Source organism: Cibotium barometz, chromosome 18, assembly GCF_041138505.1.
Source record: "Cibotium barometz isolate CiBa-2024 chromosome 18, ASM4113850v1, whole genome shotgun sequence".
Lineage (NCBI taxonomy): Eukaryota > Viridiplantae > Streptophyta > Polypodiopsida > Cyatheales > Cibotiaceae > Cibotium > Cibotium barometz.
In genome coordinates this window covers 44,865,737-44,889,080 of record NC_141063.1, presented here as the reverse complement: position 1 = coordinate 44,889,080, position 23,344 = coordinate 44,865,737, and positions in this window count along the sequence as shown.

Below are 23,344 nucleotides of genomic sequence, written 5' to 3'. Positions count from 1 at the left end.
TCCATTTCCTCCAAGGTAGGTCTTGCCACCGGTCCAATTCCATGGGAACACCACTCGGCTGGAGTTGATGGATAAGCTTGAGAACACTGTCAAGAAAAAGATAAAAGTGGTGATTAGTTTTAATTTCATAAAGCGCTTCATTACGTTGCTTCCATACATGCCAAAGAAACAAAATTCTGACGGACTGCCACGTTAAGGGGTCCATAGAGTGTCCTTCTCCTAGGAGGATTTCTTTCCAACTCAAAGGGATTTTCCTAATTTTCTTAAAGGCCTTGTTCAGAACATCCAAGAATTGCCTAGTGTCAGGGCACGAGAAGAAGAGATGGGGGACAGTTTCGAGCTTGGTGTTACAGCGGGGACAAAGGCCGTTCCCATGTCCAAGCTTCAGGGCCTTCTCAAGGGTCCAGGTTGCTTTGTGCATGACCAGCCAGGCCAAAATGGCGTGTTTCCTTTCATGAGCGAAGGCCCAAATAAGCTTGAATCGGAAGGCCCATTGATGTTTGTTCCAGGCCAAGGACCATCTCTTATTTAGCTTAAGAATCAGATTCTTAGCATGAAAGGTGTTAGGTAACTTGACCAGATTACTGGAGTCGCCCCACCGGATGGCTTTGGAAAAGGAAATACAATCACAAATCAGTCCCGGGGGAATGGAGACCTTAAGAGCGTTACACCTCTGAATGACCAACTCAACTCAACCACGGGATAAGATGAATTTATTGCAGAGTTGTTCCCTGTTTAATATGCCAGTTGAGTCACATAAGTCACCCCAAACCTTTATACCAGCTTTGAAACAAGAAAGACTGGTCTGGACCTGTTCATTGCAGATCGGAGGTACGAGGTGCCCAAACCACACAGAGTCAGCAGCATAGGCATATCTACCTCTTTTAGTAAAGGTTTGAAAGCAGAAGAGTTTTTTGTATTTCATCCAAGAATCCCACATCCTACAGCACAGTTTGCTACCTATAGGGGAGAGATAGGCCTTTGAGAACAAAACATCATTGAGAGAGAAACCCTTCCAAGCTCTTTTTCCTTTGAGCCAAAATTTATTAATATCCCTTTTGAGTAAGTCAGCCCAGACGTCGTTAGACAAGATGGCTCTATGAACCCATTTAGCTGCAAGCTTCTCAACAAGCAAACCAATGTTGATGATGCCGAGACCCCCTTGCTCTTTTTCCAAGCAACACGTCTGAAAAGCTACTTTGCTGATCCTCTTACTCCCCAGAGATCCCCCCCACAGATAGTTCCCCATGATCGAGTTAAGGGATTGGAGTTGGGTCTCAGAGGGTCTCCAACAGGCCAGGAAGTAAACAACAGAGGGGATAATGAAGTGATTGAGGACAAAAGCTCTTGAGGCCACCCCTGTGTTGATGTGACTCCATTTCTTGACCTGATTCTTGAGTTTATCAAGCACATAGTCCCACCTTTGTTTGGACGAGATGTTAAAGCCCATGGGGATTCCAAGAAGCCTGAACACAACACCATCCTGGATATTCTTACAACCAGCGGACAGGATCGAGGGGGGGGCACCCCTTCAAAGACTCTGAAGCTGGTCTTGGAGTGATTAACCTGTGAGCCACTGGCCAGGCAGAAGGTCTGAAGGCAGGACATAAAGTGGGCAGCAGTCTGCACATCGTTCCGGAGCAGCACATTCGTGTCATCAGCAAAAAGCTGAAGACATAAAGGATCAGACCTGTTGGGGATCTCAATACCCTTGATATTATTATCAGTTATATCCTTGTTAACAAGCCATCCCAGAGCATCCGCAACAATAGCAAAAAGAAGAGGGGACAGGGGACAGCCTTGTCTTATAGATTTCCTCAGCGGAAAGGCACCAGTGAGAGATCCATTGACGGCCACCTTGGAAGAAGCATTTCCAATCAAGGTTTGGACATACTTTATGAATTTCCTATTGAGACCAATATCTTGCAGGGATTGGAAGAGGAAAGACCAGTCTATTCTATCATAGGCTTTATCAAAGTCTATTTTGAGGAAGATGTAGTTCTGACCGGAGTTCTCAGCATGCTCCATACCCTCCCAAAGACTAATGATAGCATCAAGAATATACCTTCCCCTTATAAAGCCCTTTTGCTCCTTGAGGATCCACTCGTCCATATAGGGGCTGATTCTGCTAGTCAGAATATGAGCAAAGACTTTGTAAAGGGACGAGAGACATGTTATGGGTCTCCAATTACCAAGATCTTCTTTCTCATCCTTTTTGTGAATCAGCTTGATAACTCCCATATTTGTCCTTTCAGCTAATCCTCCCTTTCTCATGGCTTCCCTCCAGATGTCAAGGATGTGAGGTGACAGATCATCTTTGAAAACAAGAAAGAATTCGTTGGGAATCCCATCTTCCCCCGGAGATTTGCCTTTTTTGAGATGAGAGATAGCCTCCTTGACCTCCTTTTCAGAGAAGGGGGAGTCAAGCTTAAGGGCCAAAGCGGGGTTTACAACCTTCCTTCTAATGCTGGCAATTTTGGCCCTAGCAGCAGAAACTTCGTGAGAGGGAGGGAGGGCTGTGGAGAACAAGTTAGAAAAGTGCTCCTTAATAACCTGCAAGTTTTCCACATCATCTAAAGCAAGGTGGCCATTGGGCTTCTTGACCATAGGGATGAGATCCCTGCCTTTTTTCCTTTTAGGGAGCGCAAACATCTTAGGGTGAGGAGTATCAATTTTCCTAGCCCAAACCTCCCTGAACCACAATCTAGTGGCCTTAGCCGCTAACAACTCTTCGAGTCTGAGCTGGTTCTTTAGCTCAATCAAAGAGTGGTTGACCTCACCATTCTTAGACAGATAAATGTCATGAATCTGGTTCCTGATTTGAACTCTACGATTCACGCGGATCGTAGAAACCTGCATCTTATACTCCTTGCAGATAGAATGAACCTTATTCACCAAACTTTCCCATCCCTTGGATGGGGAAACGAACTGATTGAAAGCATCAGCAATGGAGGCTCTGATCATCTGTTGGATGCAAGGGAGACGGAAGAGGGAGGGGTCAAGATGGGGCCATCCAGCCCTACCCTTGGCCTGGCCTAGGGACAGGTTGCAGATCAAAGGGATGTGATCTGAGATGGTTAGAGAGGGGTCCGTAGTCACTTTGGTTTTTAAAAACATATCAATCAAACTCCCCGAGGCATACAGTCTGTCCAATCTGGCAGCTCTGACAGGAGCCTTTTTGATTGTAAGACCAAGAGGAACCAGTTTTAGAAGAAAGATCAGAGAGATCTTTCTCCCCCTTTAAACCATCCCATTTAATCTTTTCATAACCACTAATGGTACTGCCCAGAAGTCTGCTTCTGTCAACCTGGGCCTCAACCATGTTAAAGTCCCCAATGAGAAAGATGGGTCCCACAATCTGAGTGATAGACTGCCAGGTAGTGGCTCTCAAGCTAGCCAAGCAGGGGGCATACACCGACACCAAAGTGAAATTGAAGGGGTTGCCCAACCTAACAGCGGTCCAAGAGTGGTTCACATCAGACCAAGCATCTAAAATGGCATGTTCCCACTTCATGTGGATGCCAATCGCCGTCCCACCTTTCCCGGAGTGGTGATTGGTAAAAAACCACCGAGAGTTCCTAGAGATTTTTTGAAGGTTAATATGAAGCTGTTGACCCCCGATTTTGAGCTCTTTGAAGACTGATAAGGTCATAATCAAAAGTAGAGTCCCTTAACCACATATTAATAGCTACAGCCCTCTCCGGGTTGGTGAGGCCTTTACAATTGAACGAGAGAAGGTTTAGAGAGTTCATTTCTTACTTGTTTTTGAAGGTTTCCCCGCAGATACGGAGATTCTTAGGACATCTTGGCTTTTTTCCTTTTTCCTCTTCATTTTCGACCCCATAAGAAGGGGAGAGAAGTCCTCCTCATCATGCTGTTTCATTGGTGAGAGGGACATCCTCCTCATCAAAGAAGCATCTTCTTCGTCCAGTTGGGTTTTGAAAACTTCATCAACGCGCTGGGTTTTGTCAATGAAATCCTCATCTGATTCCATCGGGGAATCAAGATCTTGGCTAACTAAAACGCGGTCCTTGTTAGGGACTCTTCCCGGGGATGGTTGATCAGCCCCTATATGGGCTGAGCAGCCAGCCTCTTTGGCCTGAAATTGAACTTCTAGACCGTCTTGTACCTCAGCTAAGAGGGGGGCATATCTGTTGGCTGGGATATGCCAATTAGATTTGTTGTTTTTAGCCTTGGACACATGTTTTCTCTGAGGCAGGACAAAGGCCTCCTCTTTGGCTGGGGTCTTATCATTGGAAGCTGGATGAACGAGATCAGGGCAATCTCTAATGAGATGCCCTTGTTTATTGCAATTAAAGCATGCGTTCGAGAGGTTCTTGTAGGTCAAAATTTGCTCATAGATAATCTGCCCTTCTGTGTTTTTTAGGGGAACTTTCTCTTTGAGTGGTTTAGAGGTGTCAACCTCAACGAGCATTTGATGAGCCCATTGAGGATTCACGACTTGAAAAGGTTTTTGGCCTAGGACCTTGCCTACGGCACCTCCTATCCTCTTAGCCCATATAGAAAACTTGGTGGGCATATCTGTAAATTCTACCCAGACCGGAATTTTAGTGGGTTTTGGTCCTTTGGGGTCAAACGAATCATACCATCTGAAAAAGGAAATGGGGGTATTTCTGATAATCCACTGTCCACTATTTATGACAGAAGAGGCGCTTACCTGATCTTCAAAAATGAACATATAGTACGCGTTAGGCAGATGCTGTACAGAGGCAACTTTGATTCCCTTTTGTTCCCAATTAGATCTAATCCAGAATTTCAGGGTGTCTACAGGCGGTCTCGCACCATGACATAGACCAATCAGAGCGTGGGAAGACAGATGGTCCTGCCACGCTGCCAATTCTTCATCATCGCACATTACAGCACCATCATTGTCAACAACAACATCACTGGTTTTTTCCTCAAAGGTAGGGTTCTGTGAAAAATTAAACATTGGATTATCAACAACAACTTTAGGGGGATAAGGTGGAACGATATGACCTGATAGAGGCAGACGCACAGCCTCTGCGAAAGAAATCGGAGGAGACGGATGTGCCTGGCCAGCATGGCCCTGAGAGGGGCCGTCAAGAAGGGACCCCCGGGAACCTTCAGAAACGTCCAATCCTCCCGGCCCTTTGTGTTGACGAGAGACAGGAGCAGTCGCCTTGCGTGTAGCGATCGAGCCCTCCAAAGGCCTTGAAGGAACCTGATGCAGGACCAGAGACGGAGGAATAGCAGCTTCACGAGTGGATTACGAGGAAGACGCGGACCCAGCAAGGACAACATCCTGCAGGGACATCTTGAACAGAGTTCCCCCCTCTCGGGGGGAGGAGGAGTAGCGCCGGGAAGCTCAGCAGAAAGAATGGCGAGGGAATCAGGGCAGAGGCGCAAGGGGATTAGCATGCAGAGGGCTATGGCATGGGCGACACCTGGTAGTTCTCAACGGGTAGTTCAGCCGTTGCATGCCCAAACTCCCCGCGTCGAATTTTGTTACTAACTAAGATTTAAAAAAAACAATAATATATATTCATAATAATATCTACAAACTTACACCTTTACCCTATTAAGCAGATTACAAATCAAAAGCTCGCTTTTTAAAGAATACTAGAATTAAGAGAACAATATTGTGAGGTTATATGAATATAGTACTTTAGCACATATAGTAGATTGGGACCAAATGGTAACATTTACATGAATGTAAACTAAGGATGGAATATAAACTAGGAATGGCATTTGAAAGTAAACTAGGGATAGAATGTAAACTAGGAATGAAAGTAAACTAGAGATAAAAGTAAACTAAGGATGGAATGTAAACTAGGAATGGCATTTAAAGCAAACTAGGAAACTGCCACTCAAAGTAAACTAAGCTCTCACGATAAACTAGTTTTTTTTAAATAATAGGGTGAAAAAGATAAGGTGTACCTTTATAGTAAACTATGAAGGTAATCGTGGGAATGTTTACATATTAAAAGTAAATTAGGTATTTAAAAAGTAAACTAGGGATAAAAAGTAAACTAGGGAATGTGTAACATGAGGAGCGACACAAATAATAGTTTTAATTTTCAAAAATTCTATTGTCCTCTCCTCTCCTCTCCTCTCTCTTTGTCTCTTGGATCTCGATCTTGCTTATGCCTCTCTCTCTCTCTCTCTCTCTCTCTCTCTCACACACACACACACACACACACAAAATTGATTATATAAACATTATCAAACAAGATAGAAATCAATCAAGGAGGATTGAAATCGAAGCTTGGTGTTCTCTTTTACATTTTTGGTATATTCTCTCTCTCTCTCTCTCTCTCTCTCTCTCTCTCTCTATCTACCTATCTATCTATCTACTCACACACATGTAGATATAGCTTTATATTGATATTTCAATCAATTTTATTTATAGCAATGATATTTTAATTTTTAATATTCATGTGGTTTTTGTATGTGTTCTTGTGGAGAGTGATGGATTGGATTGAAGATAGCTCGAGTGACTTTGACTTTAAGGAGTGCTTTGATTTTGATACACGTTACCATACACAACAAGCGATGATAAAAATCTAGATGAGCATTTTCAACACACCTTCAATGAAATAGAAGGTAATAATAGTATCATTACTTTCCATTCCATTATGTATCTTTAAGTTGTTTTCCTTTTGATAGAAAGAGTTATGAATTAATCAAAGCAGCAATTCAAGGGGATATTTCAATGGAATTCGAGACTTTGAAGTCTTGTGGTGGCAGTAGAGGGATGCTAGATTTGAATAAGTGGAGAAGAATGAAAGATAATGTTTGTTCAGGAGAGAACAAGGATGTTTATGTTTGCATTTGCTCAAAGTCTTCACCAAAAGTAAGAATTTCATGCATTGAATTGTTGGAAAGCATTGTCAAAGCATGTCATAATAACAAGGAGGCTAAATATCACAAAGGGATAGATGAAACTCTTGACACAATCAAGTCTACATGGTGTGTAGACATTATAAAACATGGAATTATGTGAAGGATTTCATCAATGCTTGTGATTATAAGAGAGCCAACAAACAAGTCCATTATGGTGGTTATCCTTTATTTCTTCCTAAAAGTAACCCAAAAAGGCTTCTTCCAAACATAGTAAGTATAAGCATGGCTCATGTTGAGAGTGCGTTGATGGAGACAATGATTAAGCTCAAAGTGAGGCTTGTAAAGGTTCGTTCAAGAAAAAGCCATGGTCCATAAAAGATGGTCATTGATTATATGTAACATAGAGGTGGAAAAGCTAATAGAAGTGGAACAATGATCAAGAGATCGAGGAGCTCAAAAAGATGTGGCTGCCCATCCAAGGAGAGCCTTTCCATCTGTATTACTCCAAAAGAGATCAACCCTCGAACAAGAGGAAGCGTTGGAAAAATCTAAGCACATGTAACATAAACAAGGCTTGGATATGGAAAGAAAGTAGAGCCTTACAACATGTTAGTGTTTTTTGAAGAAAAGGAGACTTTCAAACCCAACAAGCATGCTTGTCAATTTGGTGTATTGAGGTAAAAGCATCAACATGGGATATATTATGTTCGCTTCGAAAAGAGATTACATATTTGGTGTCCACATTCTTGCATAACAACTTTGATGGTAGACCATCTCATGTAGTACTTACAATGCTTTGTTGCCCTTAACAATGAGGCATGCTCTAATTGGTGTCGAAGCCACTCTCACTATTATAGGCGGGTGTAATTTCAATGTTTTTTTCGACAGAAATCATGTAAAAAATCTCCGATAGCGTCGATATGTATGTTGATATGAAAGCGTTGATATATGCGTGTATATATACGTCGAAATACACGTCCCTAAAAATATCAAAAAGGTCTTATTTTACGACATTATTTTCGACGCCTGTTTGCCATAATCTTCTCTTTCAACTTCACCAAAACGAGGTAAATGCTTTTCTCTCTTTCCTCTCTTTTTGATTTTGTATGTATGCATTAGGTTCTTAGGGATTTTGTATGTATGCATTACTAATCCTTTCCTCACCCTTTTGTTGGTTTTGTAGGTCTTCTAATCTTCTCTTTCAACATCACCAAAAAGAGGCAAATGCTTTCCTCATTAGGACCTTAATGGAAGGCTTCTTGGGCCCTTTTATTTGGCAGTTTAAGGAGTCAAACCTTTTCTCTTAAGAAGAAACGTTTTCTAATTAGAAGCTTCAAAACGGCTACTTTATTCGAATTTGAATTTTGGAGGGAAAATAGAATTTAAAATCTAGCGGACAAAACCATATCATGTAACATATCTATGGAAAGCTCTTGATGCGTAGATCACGGATCTATAATCTCCGCTCAAATCGGAGCTTGTATGTAGAAGTTATGGAGGTCCGAAATTTGTAAAATTGCCTCCCTCCCTTTTTGGGGAAAAAAGTGCACCCTCTGACCACTCTTACACCTCTCTTATAAACCCAACATTTCAGTCCACATGGCAACCCCCCATTTGGCTATTCCTTAATCACCTTGATTAGGCTTGGGCAAATTAAAGGGCCCAAGAAGACCCCATTCACTTCCTAATGATTTTCTCTCTCTTTCCTCTATTTTTATCTACCAAAAGAAGGGTTTTGTTTTGTAGGTCCTCTAAGCATAGAGCTTAATCTATGAATAGAGCTCTAATCATAGAGCTTAATCTATGAATAGAGCTCTAATCACAAAGATTAATCTATGCATTAAACTCTATTAGTAGAGCTTAATGCTGCATAGATTAAGCTCTATGCATGCATTCATAAAACATAGAGATCTATGCATAGATTAAGCTCTATGCATACATAGAGATCTATGCATAGATTAAGCTCTATGCATGCATTAAACTCTATGCATAGAGCTTAATCTTTTCGATTTTATATGTATGCATTAGGTTCTTAGGGATTTTGTTTGTATGCATTACTAATCCTTTCCTCACCCTTTTGTTGGTTTTGTAGGTCTTCTAATCTTTTCTTTCAACATTACCAAAAAGAGGTAAGTGCTTTCCTATCTTTCCTCTCCTTCCTATCTTTTTATCCTCTCTTTCCTCTATTTTTATCTACCAAAAAGAGGGGTTTTGTTTTGTAGGTCCTCTATGCATAGAGCTTAATCTATGAATAGAGCTCTAATCATAGAGCTTAATCTAAGCATTAAGCTCTATTTATAGAGCTTAATGCATAGATTCAGCTTTATGCATGCATTCATAATGCATAAAGATCTATGCATAGATTAAGCTTTATGCATAGACCTCTATGCATGCATTAAGCTCTATGCATGCATGCTTAATGCATAGTACCGGTTTGCATAGTGCTGTATGCATAAGCCTCATTCATAGATTTATGCATAAGGCCTCATGCATGCTTTATGCATAAGTTTTAGCATAGCTTGCATAAGGCTTGCATAGCGGCATAGCTTGCATAAGGCTTGCATAGCGGCATAGTTTGCATAAGGCTTGCATAGCAGCATAGCTTGCATAAGCTTTAGCATAACTTGCATAAGCTTTTGTATGTATGCATTACTAATCCTTTCCTTACTCTTTTGTTGGTTTTGTAGGTCCTCTAATCCTCTCTTTCAACATCACGAAAAAGAGGTAAGTGCTTTTCTATCTTTCCTCTCTTTCCTTTATTATTATTACATCCTTGGGTGCTGGGGATTTTTTTTTGAGGTTTTGCACATAAGCTTTATGCATAATCTTTATGCATAAGATTTATGCATACTTTATGCATAAGGCCTCATGCATAGCTTTATGCATAGTGCTTTATGTATAAGGCCTCATGCATAGCTTTATGCATAGGCTTTATGCATAAAGCCTCATGCATAGCTTTATGCATAGACTTTGTGCATAGCTTTATGATGCATAGGCTTTATGCATAGCTTTATGATGTATAGCTTTATGCATAAGGCCTCATGCATAGCTTTATGCATAGGCTTTATGCATAAGGCCTTATGTATATAAGCTTTATACATAAGACTTATGCAGAAGCCTTGTAGGTTTGCGCATAAGCCTTATGCATAAGGCCTTATGCATAAGCTCTCATGCATAAGGCCTCATGCATAGTTTTATGCTTAAGACCTCATGCATAGCTTTATGCATAAGGCCTCATGCATAGCTTTATGCATAAGCTTTATGCTTAAGGCATAGTACTTTAAGCTTATGCATAGTACTTTTGTTGAAATATACAAGTGAATAGGGTGTGTGTGGGAACAAGCCCTTAGCAAGAGGGTGTAAAAGAGAATCTGTAAATGAGTGAGAAGAGGTGGAGTGAATCAAGGAGAGATTAGTGGGATTAGATGCTTGGAAGTAAACTCTATAAATTGAGGCATTGACCTAATGAGAATTTGATAGTTTTTGATTATCCATGCCTACATTAAGCTATCTGTTACTTTTTCACTAATCACGTCTTAATCATCATCTAATCTCTTTGTTAATGATTTCGATTCTAGCATTTGATCCACCATAGCTCATCACATTGCTGCAAATTTAACATGGTATCAGAGCCTAGCTTGGAATCCATCAAATTTATGAGCCATTATCTTGCTAATCACCTAGTTAATCAAGATTAGTATATAATCAAGTTTTTTTACCTCCTTTTTCAAAGAGCTTCTATACCCCCAATTGGTGGAGGGGCTTGATCTCCCTCCAAGCTTAACGTTAGGCTTCAAGCCTTTAGCCACAAGCCCTATGCTCCAGCCCAACTAATCAATTCGTCAAACCGCCGAGTGCTGTAGCTACAAATCGCGAATTCACCAGCGCTAGTTTTCTGAAGAGAACTGCAGATCTACACTTACACAAAAGACATTGCTCTAATTCCTCTTGACCCTAGGGGTTTTCAAGGGTGCTCTACAAGCTGGTGAAGATAGTTTTTGATTTCATCAAGTCTATAGTGAGATCCAAGCTCTCCATCAAATGTGCAAGTGACTTTGGTAAAACAGAGATTAAGCATCAATGTTTGGGTAAATATTATGTTTCTTAGCTTAATCCTGTACTAGACTAATTGCTATTGATTGCTTTGAAAGGGCTTGAGCTCATTTGAACTCTAAGGCCCCAGATCTAGAATCCCCGCATACTTTGTTTTTTGCACACAAAATAGAGGATTATTTTACTAATCAGTGATTAATCAGTACTAATCACTATATTTTAGTACAATTGAGGATTCAAATTAACCATTGGGTATCTGATACAGATCCCTATAACTTCAGATTACAATTCGGTGATGGTTTGATACTCCAACCATTTCGTACAGATTTGTTACCCTTTGTTTTATGTAATTTCTGGTGAATTTATGCTGATAAATGTGTTGTAATCATCACCTAAACACAAGATTGAGTTGTAAAAGGGTAGACACTGCTCTTGAATCTTGAAATTGGATCAAGAGGTAAGAGCCCCTTCACATCATCATGAGCACGGCATAAGAGATAGCCAAATTTAATGGGGAGCAGTTTTATATACATGGTAAACAAAAACCGTGTATCTACTCATGAGGAAAAATCTGTGGGGGCTAGTTGAGGGAAGAGATGAATGACCAGAGGTGAGTGGAAAAAATGAGTGGAAGAGCAGGAATGAGAAAGCATTCTGACTTATCGCACTTAGTTTAAATGATGAAATTATTTATCACATCACATGGATACAATGGGCAAAAGATGCATGGGATGAACTCAATAAATTATTTGGTACTCAAGCAAAAAATTTAAAGATAAATCTGTTAATGCAATTCTACAAACTGGATATGAGGGAAAGTGAACCTTTAATCACACACTTGAATAAATACAAAAGAATTAAGCAACAACTGGTAGCCATTGGCAAGAAGGTAGAAGATGATGAGGCACTAGTAGTGCTTCTAAAGAGTGTGGACAAAGGTGAATATGAAAACATTGTAGCAACATTAAAGAATGTACCTGAATTGAAGCTGCATGAGATAGAAGGAGCTCTACTAGAGCAAGAGAGCAGGGTCAAAGAGAAGAAATGGCTGGACTCAACAGCTGGAGAAGAAAAAGCATTCTTCACCCGAGGAGGATTCTCTCGAGGACAAGGACGAGGAAGAGGCAGAGTAGGAGGAAGGACCTTCACTTGCCACAACTCTGGAAAGCCAGGACACATGGTAAGAGACTGTTACAACAAACCTAGTGGAGAAGGAACGACATCCGAAAAACTTCATGGAGGCTCCTAAGGAAGTCAGATCATGTTTTCTAAGAGAGAGAGAGAGAGAGAGAGAGAGAGAGAGAGAGAGAGAGAGAAACCCCACAACCCAATGTAGCCTACCCCAACATAGGAAAACCACCTCTGAGCCATCGATGATGTAGGCCATGTGGTAGATGTATGTGTGAGCACTTTAGTCAAGGTCACGGGCACTTGTAGTAGCCTTGGACACATAGAGATAGAGTGTCAAGGACTACGAGTTTAGGGACTTGAGGCACTAGTCGCGGACTACCAAGTAAGAGGAAAACTTGGTATAGGGTCCAGGTGTGCTAGGAGTATTCATTTGAGGGGAGGTGTTGAAATATACAAGTGAATAGGGTGTGTGCGAGAACAAGCCCTTAGCAAAAGAGGCTGTAAAAGAGAATCTGTAAATGAGTGAGAAGCTGTGAAAAGGTGAGAAGTATCTATTGGGAGAGAATAAAGGGTAGCATGAGAAGATTTAGGAGGTGTGGAGGTATTCTGGGAAGAGGTGGAGAGAATCAAGCAAAAGAGGTGGAGTGAATCAAGGAGAGATCATTGGGATTAGATGCTTGGATGAAACTCTATAAATTGAGGCATTGGCCTAATGAGAATTTGCTAGTTTTTTATTATCCATGCCTACATTATCCATGAGAAGATTTAGGAGGTGTGGAGGTATTCTGGGAAGAGGTGGAGAGAATCAAGCAAAAGAGGTGGAGTGAATCAAGGAGAGATCATTTTGGGATTAGATGCTTGGATGTAAACTCTATAAATTGAGGCATTGGCCTAATGAGAATTTGCTAGTTTTTGATTATCCATGCCTACATTAAGTTATCAGTTAATTGCTCACTAATCATGTCTTAATCATCATCTAATCTCTTTGTTAATGATGTTGATTCTAGCATTTGATCCACCATAGCTCATCACATTGCTGTAAATTTAACAACTTTAAACATAATGCCTCATGTATCGCTTTATGCATAAGCTTTACTAATATTTTGCTCACCCTTTTGTTGGTTTTGTAGGTCCTCTAATCCTCTCTTTTAACATCTTAAAAAAGAGGTAAGTGTTTTTATGTCTTTTCTCTCTTTCCTCTATTATTATTCCACCCTTGGGTGCTGGGAATTTGTTTTCTAGGTTTGCGCATAAGCTTTATGCATGCTTTATGCATAAGGCCTCATGCATAGCTTTATGCATATGCTTTATGCATAAGGCCTCATGCATGCTTTATGCGTAAGGCCTCATGCATAGTTTTATGCTTAAGGCCTCATGCATAGTGCTTTATGCATAAGGCCTCATACATAGCTTTATGCATAAGGCCTCATGCATAGTTCTCATGCATAGTTTTATGCTTAAGGCCTCACGCTTAAGGCCTTATGCATAGTGCTTTATGCATAAGCCTTATGCATACGCTTTATGCATAAGGCCTCATGCATAAAGAATTATGCTTAAATCTTTATTATGCATAAGGCCTCATGCAAAAAGCATTATGCTTAAAGCTTTATGCATAAGGCCTCATGCATGCTTTATGCATAATCTTTCGCATAGCTTAATCTATGCATTAAGATATATGCATACAGATCTATGCATGCATTAAGCTATATGCATACAGATCTATGCATGCATTAAGCTCTATGCATTCATGCTTAAGGTCTCATGCATAGTCTCATGCATAGCTTTATGCATAAGGCCTCATGCATAGCCTTAAAGCCTCATGCATAGCCTTAAAGCCTCATGCATGCTTTATGCATAAGGCCTCATGCATAGCTTTATGCTTAAGGCCTCATGCATAGTGCTTTATGCATAAGGCCTTATGCATAAGGCCTAATGCATAATGCTTTATACAAGGCTTGTGTGTAACGGCTTGCATAACGCATAGTGCTGGGAATGAGATGATTCTCGGCTTGCATAATGGCTTACATGCTTTCTTAATATTTGTTCAATTTTTTGTGTTTTGAAGAATGAGATAATTCCCGAGGTCAATTGACTTAAAGAGCCAGGAAGTCTTCATTTCATAATATTTTTTTAATATTTTCTTTGTTTGTATAGATGTGGCCTGGATCCTCGTTCTCTTGTCCCACAGACCCACAAGTTGAGGCTCTCATCGAGTCGTCTCAAACGACGGTTTGCCAGAGAGGTAGAGGGCATCTTTGGCTATACTCCCATCCCCGAGCAGTTGGTAGCCTATGCAACAGGCACCCCTTTACCATCAGGTCCGTGCCCACATCCCAACAAAGTCCCTTGCCAGGTACTTTACCCGCGCACTATAAAGACTGCTTTGTACATTTTAAGCAGCAAAGGAAGAGCCTAGTGGATGATTGCATTAAAGCTGTCCACAAGAAGTATCCTAATCCTCACAACCAAAGGTTTAACAGTAGATGGGCGCAACACAAAATCAAATACATACTTAAGAATATGAGGTCTCTAGTAAGGAGACATGCAAAGGAAGAGAAAGCGCGAATAGATGCTGATTAAAATGGACACGGCAAGCCATCTACTGCTCATAGGGGCAAGTGGAAGAAATCCAAGAAGGAGCTCATAGGGGCAAGTGGAAGAAATCCAAGAAGGAGCTCCTAGAAGGAGTAGTGAACTAGAAACAACAAAGAGAAGCACGGCGAATACAAATGGAGCAATATGGATTGTCGCATTTCGGATCTGGAGGTCGTGCATCATGGGAGACCGAGTTTGTATGTATAGTGCAACTTCATGTCTTTTATTTGTATTCTCTCTATTTGAGTTGTGTTATAATGTTTGTCTTGTGATGTAGCGTGACATTGTGGGGGGTAGTGATTCTACCCAAGCAGAGATTGGCTACCATCCTTCGCCACAGTAGAGGAGATACACGGGATTACCTTTACGAATGAAGGGATCATCTCCGCGACGAACAATACAATCGAGCAAGGAGAACACCAATGCAAGTAATACTTTTTTTTTAATTTACAAAACATGTTTTGACCTTTATAATACTTTCTCTATTTATTTATATATATCTTCACTTTGTGTAGGCACAAGGTGGACAAGAAGGAGGACAAGATGACTCGGAGAGTGATGACTCCTCCGAGTAGTTTTCCTTGTAGTTTTTCTTCATGTATAGTTATGGTTTATGCAACTATGTTTTTTTTTCAAGCCTCATGTGGATACCATCATGTATGGAAAATTTCTTGGATATAAGATGAAATTTTTCATCTTCTTTATGTATCTATGTTTTTATTCAAGCCTTATGTGGCTACATTCATGTATGGAGAAATTTTTGGATATAAAATGTAATTTCTCATCATCTTTAATCAATATTCAAAGTGTGTTCACAAATCTTTTTGTGCATATCTATCTTTAATTTAAGTTTTTATCTTGATATCTTTGCTAATCTTGATTCGTCTATGTACAAGTAAGAAAAACCTTAAACCATAGAGCTGCATGTGCATAAAATATAGGTGCATCTGTAGAAAATGTAGTTGTACATCTGCACAGGCAGCTCTCTGAATTTTTTTTTAAATTCCAGAGCAGCACGTCTATAAAAACAGAGTCTATAAGTGCGTCTATTTAGGCATCTATATGTGCGTCTATTTGGGCATCTATATGCATGTCTATTTAGGCATCTATATGCGCGTCTATATGCGCGTCTATATCAGTATAGATGTACCTATAGATGCCTAAATAGATGCGTATATAGATGCGTGTCTATAGACGCGATTATAGACGTCATCAAGTGCTTTTCATGCCTCCGCCTTTCTAGTTCTCGATCTTAAAGCTTCGAGTCAGTTAGCACTAACAAAAATGATTCAATAAAAGTGAGACACCATCTGCATGATCCCTATTTGATTGTAGAAGATTGTGCATGTTTGGTGATTTTGCCCAATTCTCCATTAAAAGAAAGTAATTGTCATGCTTTCACTCCACCAATTGATGGATTTAAAGGGACTGCATGTGTTGCATTTGATTTTTTTAGTATCGGTCACAATTTTAACATTTCCCCCATGGAGTCCTATATCTGACAAGATCCTCTCTTATGTAGCCTAAGTTTTGTTTTTGCAATGTCACATATTTTCCTTTCCATGTAAACAGTATATATAAGTAAATAAGCTTCTCTAAAATTCTACATAGTGCATGCAGAGTACACACATGCACTTTATCCAATGGGATGTCAAGAATCGGCTGAAGGGCATTATCACTAAAGCATGACCTTGCACGTGGGAGCTCTATTGTGATTTCCTAGATCAAGAACACTTGCACGTTCCATATAATAATAATAAATACAAGGTGTCTTCCTATTTGCTCCTTTTGAGATGTTGTACATACACTTGATTGTCTTGTGCCATTCGACTGTGAAGTCTTCAATGCCATCTACATTGAGTACCTCACCACATGATTATTCCCTGATTGTGACATATGACTGTGAAGTCTCCAATACCATCTACATTGAGTACCTCACCACATGATTGTTCCCTAATTGTACTTGGAATATCCTTGCGGTTGAAAACCCATGAAAAAATATCATGGTCTTCTGTATCTACCTGTAAAAGATTGTGCACAAGTATTTCTAACTAAGATAGACAAAAGGCATAATTTTTTAAAGATAGACAAAGAATGATGCAAACCTAAAAGTAACCAAGCCACCAAATGTGATTTTCTAATTGCACGCTGAAATACTTTGGATATTCCTTGTATAATTTTCCATCTTTGTCAAGTGTTGGTGATAGTGCCCGGTTCATCAATGTTATTGTGATTTGCTCCATCTTCTTCTACTTCAAGACCTCAATTCGTCTAGCTTTATAATAAATTTTAAGAGACCATTTGTTTCCATTATGCTAATGTCATAAAACTTTACTATCACTTTTGATGTGTACAAAGATCATTAAAAATGTTATTTGTATTACTAAAAGAAACATTCCTACTTCCAAAATTGAACACGCATGTTACATAATATGGTTCTCCTATTAAATCAGCAACCTTCTTATTTAAAATTAATCTCCCTTTTCTAATATGATATGGTTTAGGTAAAATATTTGAGGTAATCTTCTCTTTCTTAAGCATTTTGCTAATGGCACGAAACATCTATGTGTATCCAGCTCTACTAATGCCACAATCATCTAAAGTTTTTTGCACATGAAGTTTGTCAACTTGTTGACTGTCAACAAAGTCCTTCACTATGGTTTTCTTGAAACTCTTAAACTTAGTAGCATCTATCATGGTTTTTGCAATTGATGAAGAGATGATTGATGAATAACATTATCTTGCTCTAGTAGGGTTTGCCACCTTGCTATCAGGATGCATGAGCGACTTGAAATTTTTATAAATGAATAAGATATCAATTAAAAAAGATAAAAATAATTCTTGAAAAGCTTTATAAGAAGTACATGAGCCACTTGATTCATTAGCTTATAGCACAGATTCTCTTTTTTATTCCTCTTGTTTCCATCTTGAGTGTCTCTATATTGTTGACACTCCTCTATCGTTGTCTTATGCCCAATTTGGTTTTCCTACTTCTCATCTTTATATTTTTTCTCTCTAGGTTAGAAATTATCTCCTTTTCAACATCCAAATCAAGAAGACATTCTGAATTCTTACTCTTTAAGAATGAATATTGACTAGATAAAGGATTTTATAGGTGCTTAAAGCTTTTTGTACATGAGGATAAAGTATTGCAATAGCCTAATAATCCATTATATCCTTCACCAAAAAACCTAAACAATGAAGAAGGATTAGAGAAATTTGGAGTCCAATTAATAATAGGATTTTTAGGATATAATTTACCTTCTCACCAAATATCTATGTGCTTTTTCCCATTAACTCTCATATTATCTTTGTCAAGCCTACTATAGCATAATAGTTTATTCTTCTTTTGAGTGGGCTCATAAGCTCGGTCAAGATCTATACGAAGATGATAGAGAGATCTCTTAGATTTTTAGCTCGAGCCATGGTTTTTAGAGAGATCTCTTAGATTTTTAGCTCGAGCCATGGTTTCTTCCATAAGAACTCACAGGTTAAAGATACTAGAAACTTTATAAGCCTCATGTATAGATCTCTTCTAAATTTGAATCAAATTTTTTTGAATATGAATGCTTTTGGCTCCAAAGTGGTTGGATACGTGTATTTACTACTAGTCACTTTGAAAATGGTACAAGGATATATACTTTTGACATTTCTTTAGCCCACAAAGAACTTTCCAATACTGAAAAGTAGATTCTTTCATGTGACCTCTATATTCCAAAACTTTAAAAAGCTACACTACTACATGGTGATATGACTAATATAAGAAATTTAGAAACTTACAAATTGCAAGACCTTGTAATTGGTTTTTAGCCCGAAATCCACTTTTCTATTTTCTAAAAAAATAAAAAATTTGAAATTGGGGGTATTTCTTATAGGTCCCTTTAGACCCCCTCCATTTCCCCTAATGTGGGTCTTAACCAAAAAAGAAGAGCAGCAGCGTGTAAAGAATTGCATGAATGAGTTTCATACTCCCACTGGTTGTATGCATTACTTAGAGGATCAAATGGGTATGACACTATCCTCCAAATCTTTCCAACTAGATTGATCCATCCTCCTGGATCAAAAACTTGCAAATAATCTGCAGACCACCCTTTAGCCTTGCCTCTATCAAAAGGTTGTATCATCCAAGCATACTTTTTGTCCAGCTTCCTTTTAATCCCTTCACTCCTATTAACTTTCAGTAAGGCATCATTCTATTTCTCAAAAGGACTCTCACCACTCACAAAAAAACTCCCCAACTAGCTCATCCTCAAGAACTTTGTAAAAGGGTGTATCATCAAATTTATCTTCAGAAACAACATTACCATCCTTATGCATAACAACACAGATCTCCTTAGAGAACTTTTCTTTTTGTAAAGTTGGATCTGCATGAGATCCATCATCACACCCAATCTTCTCATCAATCAAACTCTGAATGTGCTACAAACATTCCTCATGAAAATCATCACCATTTTTCACAACACGCAGGTTCTGAACATTCCCCAAACATTTTGCATCATGTAGGCGACCACTTTGATCCAATTCATCAGAGCTATATGGCTAGATACCCATATAGCCCATATTCAAGGGTTCAACAACATTAGCAAAAACATCCCTAACATCATCAAAGAGTTGCCCATTCAGACCACCTCCAAGAACCTTGACTACAAAAATCCCATCAAAAGCATCCTCAACAACAAGGTGACTACCCTCCCAGCATAGAACTATAGGTCTTCTCAGACCAGTCTTTCACCTACAAAACAGATTTAGCAAAGCTACCATCATCATTTCCACTTATCACATTATCCGAACTCTGGATCATCTTCAAGCAATTTGTATTATGCATGCTACAACCCTCTTCAATCACAGCATCATAGCCATTTGGCTTTATGTCTCCATCATTCACATCCAAAGGTTCAACATCATCCTCCAAAAATTTAGTAAAGAATGGAAGAGAATTATTCAACTCATCCAGATCACATTCAACATCCTTAACATCTACAAAATCCCTTGTCACTTCTAGTACACACTTAGATGTTTGCTTCACAATGTCATTCTCCTCTAGACCCCTTCTTGAAAACATAGGACCAACATCCTTCAAAACCATGTTTGCTTCCTCTGTAAGCGTACCAACACTAAGCCCCAAGACTTCATGAGCGTCATTGCATGGGTCTCCCACTTCTGCTTGTAACAAGCTTGGGTCTAGATGTGTTTCATCATCTGATCCATTTGAAGACCCTGTCACAAAAATCTCCAAGCTGATCTTCCCACTTCTCTGACCATTAACTTCACTCTTCTTTTCAGTTGGTTGCTTCCATCATACTTGCATTACCACTCTGACCCTAGGATGGCACTTGGTCCTCTTTCACTTCATTCGAATAATCAACAGCCCTATTGACCTCTTGTATCTAAATGACAACATAGACTCCACCTGGTTCTCTCCTTGGTTATAGACATTGAAGGGCCATATGACCCCTTACTCCATAGTTAAAGAATTGAACCTCATCTATTTGATTCCCTGGCTGCTTCTCTTCTGACTCTTGCTAAGTTGACATTTCCTCTCCTCTCCTAGCACCTTGCATTTCTTCTCCTCTGAATAGCACATGATAGGTATAACCTCCCATCCTCCTAATAGGTAAACCCTGCATCACCACCGTAACTACTGGAGAAGCTCCTTCTTCTTTTCTAACATGGTATCAGAGCTTGGAAAGATTAGGTCATTTTTGTGGTGTAGAATAGGTCAATTTTATTCCCTTTTTTTTTGTGGAGCTGAACCTCTTGCCAGTGGAGGAGCTCTAGCATCTCGTGGAGGCAAGAACTCGGTGAGCTCTCATCTAGGAAAGTGTAGAGGAGGTCTGGGCGCTCAGAATCGTATAGCTAATTGCTAGATTACACTCCCCTCAGTCGCGCTAGCAGGCCGGCATACGATTTCAGCAGCGTAATTTGTCATACAATAATGCGTAGCTTGTGGGAAACCTCAAGCCACACAAGCTTAGGGCTTTTGAAGCCCTAAGTCTCAAGGGTCTACAGTCAAGATTTCAACCCTAATGGCTGCTCCACGCGTGCGCTACAGTCAAAAAACCAGGCTGCTCACTTGGTAGCCATTGAAGCTTCCATTAAAGCTTCAAAATCAAGTGTCCTTTTTGCACTAATCCTCTCCTCTTAGCTTCACATCTCTTAAGTGCTTCTTGAAGTGTTTTGCTCTAGATTCTCTGATGTTGTGGGCATACAACATGAGGTGTTCACAAGCGTGATTGTCATCAAGCTTCATCAACATCTTCAAGTGCACAAAGCTTCTCAAAGTGTGCTTATAAGCACTAATAGTGTTGATTAACACTAATGAGGCTACTAATCCAACAAAGGGGAGCCATTCTAAAGTGTTTCTAAACACTAAGAGTGTTCTTAAACACTAATGGTGAATTTAATCACCAATGCAAGTGTTATTAGAAGCTAGAAATGTGCTCTTAAGCACAAATAGTGTTGCTAAACACTAATTGTGATCTTAATCACCAAACAAAGTGTTCTTTGATACTAATAAAGCTAATCTCCATCAAAATTAGTGGTTGGGCACAAACCCTAAGTGCTAAACCATAAGCTTCACCATCTTAATCTCCTTTTTTTATGCAACATCCTTGGCTTGATTAAGGGTTGTTGCACTCTCATAAGCCTTTCTCTTTCTACTTAAGCCAAAACATCACAAATTTTTATTTTCTTCTTCTTCATAAATCAGCCCATTACTCTCTAGTAATCTTCTTCAATACCCAATGTCAAAGGACAACACCCAAATTAAGAAGTGCTGAGGAGAGGGCTTCCACACTTGGCAAGTCCTTGTCAACAAGTACAAGATGATGTCCAAAGGTTTTTGGCCATTCATCTCCGGTACTAAGGTTATTGATCGAACTAAGGCTGAAGATATATGTCCAATACCACCTATTCCAATTTTTTCATAGTTGTTATCGAGGGGGGGTATTAAGAGACTAAGGTTATGTAAAAGGGGAGGAGAAGGGTGTGTGTGTGTGAATGGACTTATGGTCCACTAGCTCACCTATTTAAAGGTGGAGCTAGAAGGCATTTTATGAGCATGAAGCTTAGTTGTATTTTGAGCAACTTAATAAGCAAGATCTTTTCTTGTATTTTGTGAGTCTCTCTCCTCCACATATTTGACCTAGCATGAGCACCACAAAATTCTAACGTTAATGACATGGGAGGACAGCTAGGAGAGTCAACTGAGTCTAGATTGAAAGGTGTGGAAATGTCTGATTGTGTCAGCTGGAGGGCTGAGGATAGGTGGAGAGTTGATTAGTTCTCTTGGAGCTGGGATCTTAGTGTCTCCCAGATCTTATCCCTTTACGTTTTCTTCTTGTGTGTTTGTTGGTGGTGTTATAGAGGCCATCACCCAACAACAACCTCACATGATTTAGTGCCCCCATTGAGGATAAGAAATTTCTTATTTAGGGCTTTGGTCAACACATTGGAACCTACTTGTCGGATCAACTCAGGACCAATGTGGTTGGATTTTGAAATGATGTGTTTAGAGGTTAGAAGGGTGAGGATGTCACTCAGGTTTTTGAGAAGGATTGAATTGGTGGCTTCAAGCAATAATAGAGATGAGGATGCCTACAAGTTGAAAATGGCGAGTTTGTTGCTAGAGGATGCAGCCAGGGAGTGGTTTGAGTATGAAGCTACAGATGCTGAGAGAGGAAGTTAGGAAAGATTGAAAGAAGCCCTAAAGGTAAGGTATGCAAAGGCAGCTAGTCCTAAGGACTTGTTGAGAGAGCTAGACAGGTTGAACCAAGGACAGTATGAGGAAGTGTCAAATTTTGTGGATAGGTTTGATGCTACGTGGAGGAAGATTTTCAAGACCTTGGGGGAGAACTAGGTTCCTCCTGAATTTCTAAAAAGAAGGACAAGTTTATTGGAGCACGTCTTAGAAGAATCAAAGAGAAGGTGGAGGTGAAAGGCCCAACCACATTTGCAAAAATTGTGAACATTGTCGTGTACTAAGAGAGGAAGATGAGATGGAAAGCCGGTTTAAGTAGGCCATCCACTAAGCAAGATAGAGTTGATACTTTTGATTTTCTTGATGTGTGTCGTGCTAGTAGCAATGCACATGATATGGATCACTCTGTTAGTGATGTGTTAGTGGATGCAAAGGAAATGGATCAGTGTGTTTGTGATGTTAGAGAGAGTGCAAGATGTATAGCTAAGATGTATAGCTGAGGACCCAAAAATTGGAGGTAGTATATGCCGATGAAGGGATGAAGGTTTGCTTAGTGGTTGGTGAGTCTACTATGGAGGGACAGGTGATCCCTAGAGTGTTGGAGATACCACACATACTTGAGTTGTGGATTGCTTCATCGGGCAATGCTAGTATGGATAGAGTCTACATGTTTATCTTTTGAGGTGTCAAAGTGTGAGAGGTAGAGGGTTTGTCAGAATTGTCTTTCTATGATGACACAACATATCATGATGCTAGCATGAATTAGCGGTCAGGAGTGCATGAAAATATGGATAGTGGTGTGGATAAGGATGCTTTTTTGGATGATGCCTTGGAGGGTGTCTTTGCTATGTTTGATGAATTTGTGGATCCAGATGATGTTGAACAATTGATGCCCATGTGAGTGCTGAAGTGTGTGTCAATGATAATGAGGTTTTAGATGCTGTGAACAAACTGTGGAATGAGGAAGCTGAGGATGTTGACCAGAACATGCAATAGATTATTTATTTGGGCTTTGTGCATGATGGTATTCAAAATGTTGTT